This window comes from Myotis nattereri, assembly GCF_964212035.1.
Source record: "Myotis nattereri genome assembly, chromosome: 2".
In the NCBI taxonomy this organism is placed as follows: domain Eukaryota; kingdom Metazoa; phylum Chordata; class Mammalia; order Chiroptera; family Vespertilionidae; genus Myotis; species Myotis nattereri.
The window spans coordinates 194,606,967-194,618,977 of NC_138076.1; positions in this window are offsets into that span (position 1 = coordinate 194,606,967).

A 12,011-nucleotide genomic window follows, 5' to 3' on the forward strand; every position below is an offset into this window, starting at 1 on the left:
CCAAGTGGCATTCTGGCTTTGCTTTTAATCTTTTCCTGTTCAATTTCAACCCTCTTGTCTCCTCCTCGTCATTTCCTTTCTTCTGTCTTCATGTGTGGCCTTCATAACTCAAGTTCAATCCCAGTGCCTCAATGGTGATGACATTGGGACTGGCAGATGGGAAGCAGCAATGGAACTCAGCTGGGCTGGATGAAATGTAAGCAGCTGTCTTCCCTTGCTTTTGCTGTAACTTCATTTGTCAGGGGGAATGTAGGGCATATCTCATAGGTGCCTGAGGAATTTGCTGCCCCTGTCCCTCAGGCACAGTCTCTCCCATGGACTGTGGGTGGGAACACTTGTGGTCCAGAGCAGGAAGGAGTCCAAATAACCGTACGCAGCCCTTCAAGTGGGAGGAACTCTGGGGTCAGCAACATTCCACCAAACATTCTTCAAACCCTCCACTGCCAGTTGTTGAGAATTTGAGCCCAGTGAAGGAGACCCGAGGGGAAAACTAACCTGGAACCTGAGCGGTACTGGAAGGGCATGAAGTGCTCAAATTTCTCAAGACGTTCACTCTTGCTTGACCTGGCTCAGGCAAATGGGTCACTCTGTTTCTCTTGGGAACCTATTAATGATGACAAATGCTTGTATGAGTTTAATGATGGTTTCCACTAATTAAAAAAATCTTCAGTTCTTTTCAGTTGGTAAACAAAGGCAAAACATCCATCAGCAACCACCCAAAATTCAATGCTCTGAGTCCTCTCAGCAAAGGGATGTTTTAATGGATAAATAGGTTCAAGAGGATTTGTCTAGTTGCTGAATGAGCAGAGAGATGATGTTGAGCTCAACAACCAAACACTGGCTTTGTAGTCCAAGGCAGGTGTTAAATCTTATTAAACAGGGTTGGTGAAGAGGCATGACCAGGGTCAAGGGAACCAATTCAATGGCTAGAAGAATCCAAGAATGCTCAGTTGGGTGAGTGTCATCCTGTGCACTGAAAGGTCACTGGTTTGATTCCCAGTCAGGGCACATGCCCAAGGTGTGGGTTTGGTCCCAGTTGGGGTACTTACAGCAACTGATCTGTTTCTCATCGATGTTTCTGTCTCTCTCTCTCTCTCTTTCTCTTTCTCTCTCTCGCTCTCGGTCTTTGTCTCTGTCTCTCTCCCTCTTTTTGATGTTTCTCTCTCTCCCTCTCCCTTTCTCTCTAGAAATTAATAAAAACATAAAAACAAAAAAACCCACACCATAACCCAAGAATTCCAGAGGTTAAACAGGTATAGCTAATACAACCTCCATCTGGGTGCTGAGTTATGGTTGATGGAACTCAAAGTGTCTACAGCCCTCAGCTTCAAGTGTAATCTGCTCTGTCCAGATAGACACATGTTTACTTCCTCTAGCAGGGGGAGTAGCCTTAGTCTCCTGAGGAGGCAGCACATGAAAAAGCACTGGAGTTACAGAAGGACCCCAGAGGCTGGGTCTTCAACTCAGCTCTGCCACCAACCTAGCCATGTGGTCTTGGGCAGGTCATTCATTTCCCTAGACCTCAGCTATGCAGGTTCCTTCTAGCTACAAAATCTTAGGCTACAGCAGTGCCCAATCTCAACCTGAATTTCTGTGCCAGCACCCACACATGGGTGTAGTTCTGAGTAGGGGCTGTAGCAGGGCAAGGGCTGCCCTTATTGCCATCTAGGTGAGTCACTCCAGTGTTTCACAAGCTCTCCCATTGGGTTCTGGCTTTCAGACACATGAACTAATTTTCACCCCTGCTCCCTGCTCTTGGGTGAGGTCCACCCTTCAACCCAGCACTTACTCCGCAGGCCTGGGACTCTAGTTCTCAGCAGTGATGTGTTGTTCCAACAGTTATCTACAACTCTGGGGAAGATTCTTCATCTCTCAACATCAGTTTCCTGTTTTGTAAAATGGGCCTTTCTTGGCACTGGTGGCAGTGGTGACGTGGATAGTACAGAGAACGCTTTTGACACAGTGCATGGAATATGAATGACTGATTTCTCCCCAGTTACTCTGTCTCAGTCTGGTTCCTTCAGTGCTCTCTGTGGTCCTCATCCTTGATTCCATCCACAGGACTCCTCAAATACTTCCAGACACAACCAAACTTCCATCTTACTGGCCTTGAATCAGCCTCAAGCTCTCCGTTCTTCCAGCTACCAACTATCATCTTTCACCCTGTCATTGCTCAGTTCACAGACCAACAAGTAGAAAGAAATGTTTTGGGCCATTCTGATCCCGTCCCCCTTGCAGTTTGAGATTTTCCCTCCTCCTGTGCTAACAAAGGGCTTCCGGTTCTAGTAACACCTTTTACTCAATGACGCCTACTCAGTGCCCAAGTTATATAAACAGGCTACCCAGAGAACGAGGGCTGGTCTCCTAGCCCACATATTCCAGGCCATTTAACTTTATATACCTATCCTGCCCTTAAGCTCCCAGTCCTGGGAATGAGGCTGAAGGAGCAGCAAGAGTCAAGGATTCCTTCTCTTGGGCCATTCCAGTTGGGCTAGGAACAAGAAAAAAGTAGCCTTTCCCTTTCTCTCCCTTAGACATCACTGGGGGGCTTCAGATAGGAGAGGTGGGAGCCAGGTGAAGCCACACTAGAGGAGAGATGACGATAGGGACAGTTGGGCAGAGGAGTTGCTGAAAGATAAGAGAAGTAGACTTTGTGTAGCTGGTTCCTGTAAGGAGCCTCCCAACTTGCCTCCATCCCTGGGGAGAACCAGCGGGGGGCATGGAGCTGGAATGGCTGGAGGGAAGATCACTAAAAGGGCTGGGATGCAGAAGGCTGGCAGAGCTGCTAGAGAAGGTAAGCCTAAAGTCCTCCTGTGGAGTGCTGTAGCTCTGAGCCTTCCCAGCCTCAGTATCTACCTTAAGTGGATTTCCAGGGACAAGGAGGAGCAGTGGTGCTTCCTGCTCTGGGCCCAGGTCCTTGTCCTCTAGACTGTCCCTGAGGTGAGGTCAGAATTCCTTGCCCTTTCTCTGCCCTTTATGATTCTTCTCATCCCTGAGGACCTTATCTTTTGGAGAATGGGGTGCTGCCCTAGCATCCATCCCATCCTCTTCATCTAGCCTGTCACCTGCCAACTGGAGAACTTACAGGTTCTGGACAATTATCCCCAAGATGTCAGTGTTCTCCATCCAGGATGTCAGCCATATGTCTGTGGGGTCTGAGGCGAAGGACATTTGGATACATGACGCTGGAGGAGGGGAGAGAAGGGGACATGGGAAAGGGCTAGAGATTTGGATCGAGTCTCTAAAAGAGGAAGCAGAAATACCCTGGAAAAGTCATAGTGACACAGGTGGAAAATGGTTTGAGGAAAGTTAGCAAAGCTAGGCTCTTAGAAAACTACTGGTGGGATCTGGGTCGGGGGTGGGTTCCCAATTCACAGAGAATGTGGCAGGGAAGGACAGAAACCGATTCCCAATACAGACAGCCCTTGATTTAAGCAAATTAAGTATATGATATAATTTTAGAGTTGAAAGAGACCTTAGAGATCACCTCTGTATGTTCCCAAATGTGCCAGCAGGTCAGAATTACCACCCCAGTCTACTAAAGCAGAATCTTGAGGTTGGAGAGGATTCCAAGGTAGCTTAGCAGCAATTACAGATATCCAAACCCCAGCTCCTATTTTACTGTGGAACAGAGGTGACTCGTTGAACATCATATAGCTACCTAGTAGCACTGCAAGAGCCAGGACTCAAAATCCAGATAGACACAAATGATACTAACATGCTGTACAGAATGACTCACAATGGGGCCTCCTTTAAATGAAAAGTTCCTCAGTGATTTAAAGTTTTTAAAAAATTTATATTAAAATTTACCCAACAGCATAGTTTTAAAACGATGGATTGCCAGTAGCCCAGTACATGTTTTTTTAATCTTGTATTTGTTTTTACACACAGTAAAGCTGCTGTGTGTACAGTTTCTATGAGTTTTAACACATAATAGATTTGGGTAAACCAACACAATCAGGATAAAAACAGTTCCATTACCCGAAAACCCTCTCCTGCTGCCCTTTGTAGTCACACCCTTCCTCCAATCCTATCCTTTGGCAACCACTGATTTGTTCTCCATTGCTAGAGTTTTGCCTTTCCAGAACGTTGTATGATGAAGTCATATAGTGTGTAACCTTTTGAAAGTGGCTCTTTCATTCAGCTTTATTTAGCCCTTGAGATTCACTCTTGATGTTGTATGTATTAATGGTTCGATCCTTTTTATTGCTGAGTTGTATTCTACTGGTTATTGTCTGTTTATCCATTCACCAGTTTTTGGCAATTATGAAAAGAGTTGCTATAAACATTCCTATACACGTTTTTGTGTGAACATGTTTGTTTCTTTAGCATGAAATGGAGTGGGATTGCTAGGTCATATGGTAAGTGTATACTTAACTTTATAAGAAAATGATAAACTGTTTTCCTGAGTAGCTGCGCCATTTTGTATTCCTACCAGCAAAGCAAGAGTTCCATTTGCTTTGCCTCCTTGCAAGCAGTTGGTATTGTCAATTACTTTATTTCACCCATTCTATTGGGTGTGTAAGTACTCTATTTATTCTAATAGATATTGCATCATGATTTTAATTTGTATTTCCCTGGTGACTAATGATGTTGAGCATCTTTTCATGTGCTTATTTGCCATCATTACAGTCTCATTAATAAAGTGTGTAAGTCAGCTATTTTTCAGTTGGCTTGTTTATTTTCTTACTGTTGAGTTTTTAGGGCTCTTTATATATTCTGGTTAGCTCTCTGTTAGATAGGGATTTACATGTATTTTTTTCCCCTATTCTGTAGCTTGTCTCTACCTTTTCTTGACTTTTTCTCCCCCCAAGCAAAAGTTCTGAATTTTAATGAAGTCCAACTTACCACTTTTTTTCTCTTATGAATTAACATTTTTGGTGTGGCATCTAAGAACACTTTGCTAATTCCAGAAACTAAGATTTTCTCCTATGCTATCTTCTAAAAGGTTTATAATTGTATATTTTTACATCTTTCTCTCGTTGGGTGAGTTTTGGTAGCTTGTAGCTTTCAAGGAGTTGATCCATCTCATCTAAGTCGTTGAATTTATGTGTCATATTCCCTTAACTTTTTAATTTTTAAAATATATTTTTATTGGTTTCAGAGAGTAAGGGAGAGGGAGAGAATCATTGATTAGCTGCCTCCTGCACACTCTACTGGGCATATGCCCTTGACCAGAATCGAACCCAAGACCCTTCAGTCCCGCGGGCTCTATCCACTGAGTCAAACCAGCTAGGGCTTATTAACTTTTTAATATCTGTGGGGTTTGTAGTGGTATCTCCTCTTTTATTCCTGATATTAGAAATTTATATCTTCGCTATTCTCTTTTATCAGTATGGCTAGAGGTTTATTAATTTTACTGATCATTTTAAATAATCAGCTTTTGGTTTCATTGACTTTTTCTATTTTTCTGTTTTCAATTTCACTAATTGCTGCTCTTGTTTTTCTTCTGCTTGCTTTGTGTTTATTTCTCTAATTCTTTATATACCTTTTCAAGGTACAAATGTAGATTGTTGACTTCAGACTTTTCTTCTTTTCTAATATAAGCATTTGATACTATGATTTTTCCCTTAGTCACTGTTTTAGCTGCATCCAATATATTTTGGTATCCTATATAATAAAAGGCTAATATCCAAATTGTCCTCTCAGGAGTTTGACCAGACTGGGAGTTTGCTCGCTTGCTCTGATGTGCACTGACCACCAGGAGGCGGTGCGGAACATGGCGGGAGACCAGCTGCAGTGGTGGTGGGGAGCTGAGGGAGCAAGGGAAGGAGGAGGAGGGGAGGTGGGGAACCTGATGGGCCCTGGTATCAGGTCAGGCATAGGGACCCTACCCTACCCTAATTTCATGCACTGGGCCTCTAGTTTTATATATTTCTTTTCTTTTTTTAATATATTTTATTGATTTTTTACAGAGAAGAAGGGAGAGGGATAGTTAGAAACATTGATGAGAGAGATCGATCAGCTGCCTCCTGCACACCCCCCAGTGGGGATGTGCCCGCAACCAAGGAACATGCCCTTGACCTGAATTGAACCTGGGACCCTTGAGTCTGCAGGCCGACGCTCTATCCACTGAGCCAAACCGGTTCGGCATATATATTTCTTATTAAGTTCACAATATTTTCTAATTTCTCTTTGATCCATCAGTTATTTAGAAATGTGTTTAGTTTCCAAATGTTTGGAGAGTTCCCTGCTAGCTTTCTGTTATTGATTTCTACTTATAATTCCATTATGGTCAGAAAACAGTTTGTATGACTTTGATTCTTTAAATTTGTTGAATTTTATGACACAGGACAGTATATCTCAGTAAATGTTCAATGCACACTTGAAAGTAAAAAGTGTATTCTTCTGTGTTGGGGGAGTGTTCTATAAATTTCTATTAGATTTTCTTGGCTGATGGTATCATTCGGTTTTACATACTTCTATATATTTGGTCATTTTCTGTTTACTTGTTCTGTTGATTACTGAGAAAAGAGTTTTGAAATTTTCAATTATAATTGTAATCTGCCCATTTTTCTTTTGACATCTATCAGTTTTTGCTCTATTTATTTAAAAAACATATTTTTATTGATTTCAGAGAGGAAGGAAGAGGGAAAGAGAAGAAACATTAATGATGAAAGAGAATCATTGATTGGCTGCCTCCTGTATGAACCCTACTGAGGATTGAGCCTGCAACCCATGCATGTGCCCTTACCAGGAACCAAACCTGTGACCTGTGGTTGTCGATGCTCAACCACTGAGCCACACCAGCTAGGCTGAACTTTATTTTTTTATTGAATTGAAAGGGAGAGCGAAACATTGATCTGTTGTTCCACTTATTTATGCATTTATTGGTCGCTTCTTGTATGTGCCCTGACTGGAGATCAAACCTGCGATATTGGTGTGTCAGGACAACGCTCTAACCAACTTACCTACCCTATAAATTATGTACAGGGACACCAATCCTTTTACTTTTAACCCACCTGTGTCATACTTAAAAATGCCGAAACCAGTTTGGCTCAGTGGATAGAGCGTCAGCCTGTGGACTGAAAGGTCCCAGGTTCGATTCCGGTCAAGGGCATGTACCTGGGTTGCGGGCATATCCCCAGTAGGACATGTGCAGGAGGCAGCTGATCGATGTTTCTAACTCTCTCTCTCCCTTCCTCTCTGTAAAAAATCAATAAAATAAATTTAAAAAAAAAATGGATTTTCAAGGGCAGCATATAGTTGATTTTTAAAATTCATTTTGATAATTTATCTTTTAAGTGTTGCATTTAGGCTATTTACATCTAATATCATTATTAATGTTTGCATTTATTTCTATAATTTTATTATTTGTTTCTGTTTGGTACATTGCTCATAGTTCCACTATCTCTACTTAAAAAAATATATTTTTTAATTGATTTCAGAGAAGAAGGGAGAGGGAGACAGAATCATCGATCAGCTGCCTCCTGCACACCCCGCACTGGGGATTCTGAAACATGGGCATGTGCCCTGACCAGGAATCAAATCGTGACCTCCCAGTTCATAAGTCAAGGCTCAACCACTGAACCACAATGGCTGGGCCAAATTTGGGATTTTTTAGTTATTTCTTCTAATAACTTTTCTATTTCACATTTTCTCAACTTCTGGGACACTGTTGACATGAATATTAGACCTTTTAGTATTGTCCCACAGGATCCCGAGGCTCTGGTGTGGTTTGTTTAAACATATTTGTCTGTTGTTTTAGAAAACACAATTTATAATGATCTACCTTCAAACTCACTTGTTCCTCTGTCTTCTCCTTTCTGCTAATAAACCTATCCAGTGACTATTTTATTTTGGTTATTCCTATTTTTCAGTTCAAAATGTCTATTGGTTCTTCTTTATATCTTCTATTTCTTGGCTGAAACTTCCTATCTTGCCATTTGTTTTAAGAAATTCTCCCTTTCTTCTTCCAATGTGGTTTTATTAACTGCTTTGAAGTCTTTGCTTTCAATTCTAACACCCCTGTCATCTTGGGTTGGTTGTCTTTTCCCTGGAGATTTTTTTGTATGCTGCGTAATTTTATATTGTATCCTGGATATTTTGAATATTGACTGTAGATCTTGTTAAGATCCTAAGGAGAATGTTGTTTGTTTTTACAGGCAATTAATCAGGTTGGGCTCAGGTAGCAACTTGCCTTCTTTGCATTGTGGTTCCATTATCAGTTTAATTTTGTGGTGGCATTTGGATCAGCTCTACGTGTGTTCCACCCAGTGGCTAGTCAGACTTGGACAGTGGTCCATCCTGTTGCTCAGTTCACAAAGCTTTGGCAAGCTATTTAGGGTCAGATCCATGCTTGTGCTACTCAGAGATGAGCACAGGAGTTAACACATAATTCTGTAGGACTGTTCTCTTCAATTTCCTCCTATGACCTTTCTGGTTCTTTGGGGGCTTCCCGTCCCAATCCTCTGACCAAAAGTTGGAATTTTATTTTCTCTAGTCTGCTAGGCATTTCCCACTATGTCTGGGCTAAGCCTCAAGAGAACAAAGAAAAAAGCACAGGCGATCTGACTCATACTTGTGGGACCACAACTCTTCTGGTCAGAGATAGGGATTCTCCTCTCAGAATTTCAAGTGCCTGCTCAGCCACTCTTGCTGTCACTGTTGCAGCTATCACCACCATGGTGTGCTTGGGGCTGGAGGTAGAAAAAAGGGAAAAAAGAAAATGGGGTTTCCGCCCTAACTGGTTTGGCTCAGTGGATAGAGCATCGGCCTGCAGACTGAAAGGTCCCAGGTTCAATTCAGGTCAAGGGCATGTACCTTGGTTGCGGGCACATCCCCAGTAGGAGGTGTGCAGGAGGCAGCTGATCAATGTTTCTCTCTCATCAATGTTTCTCTCTATCCCTCTCCCTTCCTCTCTAAAAAAAATCAATAAAGCCCTAACCGGTTTGGCTCAGTGGATAGAGCTTTGGCCTGCGGACTGAAGGGTCCCAGGTTCGATTCTGGTCAAGGGCATGTACCTTAGTTGCGGGCACATCCCCAGTGGGGGGTGTGCAGGAGGCAGCTGATCGATGTTTCTAACTCTCTATCCCTCTCCCTTCCTCTCTGTAAAAAAACAATAAAATATTTTTTAAAAAATCAATAAAATATATAAAAAAAGAAAATGAGGTTTTCCCCAATCTACCTCTTAGGAGTCCCTTTCTGCTCCTCACACCTGCAATAGAGGGTTCCAAGAAGAGTTCTTTCAGTTCACATCTGATGTTCATTTCTGGTTTTGGCTGCCTTTGAGTCCATTTTGGATGATACTGGAGGAGGAAAAATGGTGAACTCACCATTTTTTAGTGGAACTTTGAATTTTGTTTTTTCTCCCTGCTACCATTTACTTCTGAGATCTCAGATGGCTGCTCCATGCATTTAGGAGCATGGGAGACAGGGTGAGGTGTGCCTTCTCCACTTATAATTTGTGTGACCCTGGGCAAATTACATAATCTTCATACCTCTTTTGTCATCTTGAGCAGTGGGTAATCATACAATCTCAGAAGGTCCTTGTGTAAATTAAGTGTTTACATACATAAAGCACTTAGGATACTGCTTGATTATAGTAAACACTTATAAATACTAGCTTGTATTATTAGCAATTATCATAGAAAGATAATTATTTCACCTTGCTGATGTGGTCTCCCGCTCCGATGGGAGGCCACCTGGATGGCCTCTAACCAAGTCAGCAGGAAATGAGGTCCTCAGTCCGTCCACCTCTGAAGCAGTGAATCCTGCTGACACTCACTGAGCATGCTGGGAATCAAGTCCTTCCCATTGGAACCTTGAAATAATATGGCCCTAATGAGCACTGTTTGTAGCCTGTGAACGACCCTAAAGCAGAAAACTCCGCTCAGTTGTGCCAAATCCCAAAACAGAAACTGAGATAATAAATGTGTGGTTTTAAGCCACTAAGTTTTGGGCTAATTTGTACACAGTAATATATAATACACTGCCTAGATTTGTCTCTCTACATGCCTTTCTTTCCACTCATGTTGGAAGATGCACTTAAGGGGAGAATTTCTTCTCTAGCAGGATTTCACAAAACACTGACTGTAGACATTGTTTGTTTTTCTTGTGCATGAGGACAGGCACCAGTCCAACCGCTGTTTTTAGCTTCAGAGACTTTGGTTTAATCTTTTAAGTGTCATCTGTCTCATGTGCATGAACTCTGAATTCTCATGGAAGCAAGTTCTCTTCCTCCTCCTCTTACCATAGTGGTCCAGCCCTGAGGTCATTTAAGATTGCTGTACGGTAGGGATGAGTGTGTGAGTGTGTGCAAGTGGTGATAAGATTCTTGGTTAAGAAGATTTTCCTGGTGCCCTGGGCTTATTTATACATGGAATCTCTAAATCCTGAACCAAATTTCATGCTCAAAAACTGAGTCCACAAATACTCTGCTCCCTCTTCTCCATGCCTTGGTAGCCAAGGGCCCATCTTTGCAAATCAAAGACAAATTGCATTTGCATGTCCCTGGGGCTGTGAAGGGTCCCCCTCCTTCTTTGGATATTTAGCCTGGCAGTCCCGGCCCAGCACACACCTCTAGAGTAGCAGTTCTCAACTTGTGGGTCGCCACCCCTTTGAGGGTCGAATAACCCTTTCACAGGGGTCGCCTAAGACCATCGGAAAACACATATATAATTACATAGTTTTTGTGATTAATCACTATGCTTTAATTATGTTCAATTTGTAACAATGAAATTGGGGGTCACCACAACATGAGGAACTGTATTAAAGGATCGTGGCATTAGGAAGGTTGAGAACCACTGCTCTAGAGCCATCCACTAAAGCAGTGGTTCTCAACCTTCTGGCTCTTTATTTGTTTATTTTTTTAGATAGAGATTTATTGAAGAACAAGTACAGACTCCCACCTAGGGAGGGGGAAAGGGTCCCCTGGCCCTTTAAATACAGTTCCTCATGTTGTGACCCAACAATAAAATTATTTTCGTTGCTACTTCATAACTATAATGTTGCTACTGTTATGAATCGTAATGTAAATATCTGATATGCAGAATGGTCTTAGGCAACCCCTGTGAAAGGGTCGTTCGACCGCCAAAGGGGTCGCAACCCACAGGTTGAGAACCGCTGCACTAAAGGATGGAGCTAGAGAGGTCAGGAAGTTATGGAGCCATTAGCTGCAACCAGTTTGCAGGAAAATGTGTAAGTTCAAGAGAAAAACGGGCATGGGCAGAGGAAGGGGAGACAGGTTTAAAGCACTAGGAATGAGCAACTTCTATACATTAGAAGGTGTGGGAGGAAGAAAGGGTTTATTTCAGAGGTAGAGACTGAGAATCAAGATGCAACAGGCTTAATGTGCTTGTCTAGGGAAAAGCTAAAATGAGAAGCCAGGAGTGTCAACTCCTGAAGTAGGGCTCTTTGGATTGGCCCCATTAAGTCTCCATAGCCCCCTCAAGACAATATGCTTACCCAGCCCACTTTAATAAAAAACTCAGAATTCCACCCCACTTTCTAGGTCTGTGACTGACACCTTTAGGACCAATAGAATGGTCTGTCCTAAATCTCCATCTAGAGAATAGCACAAGAACTGGGACCCTCAGGAGGCAACTGCTTCACACGCAATTGTGTGTGGGGGGTGGGCAACCATCCCTTACGCTAGTGCTTCCCAATTCCAGGGAGTGCACAACAGTGCACTAGGCCAAGACCAGTCCTCTCAGTACAATGCTAGGGAAGCTCCGAGCTCTGTGGTTCTGATGCAAAAACTGAAGTGTACTGTCAATCTTCCCCTTATAATTCTTTAGGGTGGAAGGAAACAGGCTGAACTCCAGCTCCTTGAGGACTGGGACAGTGATCATCACTTTGCATCTCCAGTGCCTGTCACATGTTGGTGCTCACGAAGTATCCACTGCTTCGGAACGAATGCTGAGATACTGAGCAATCTGTCCAAAGTCACGCAGGCCAAGACTCAGCACAGAGTATCTGGTTCTCTTCATTTTCCAGCACCATGCTGTAGAGTGGACTGGGAACGAACATTCTTCCCATCCACAAATAACAAAGACAGAAGATACCCAGTT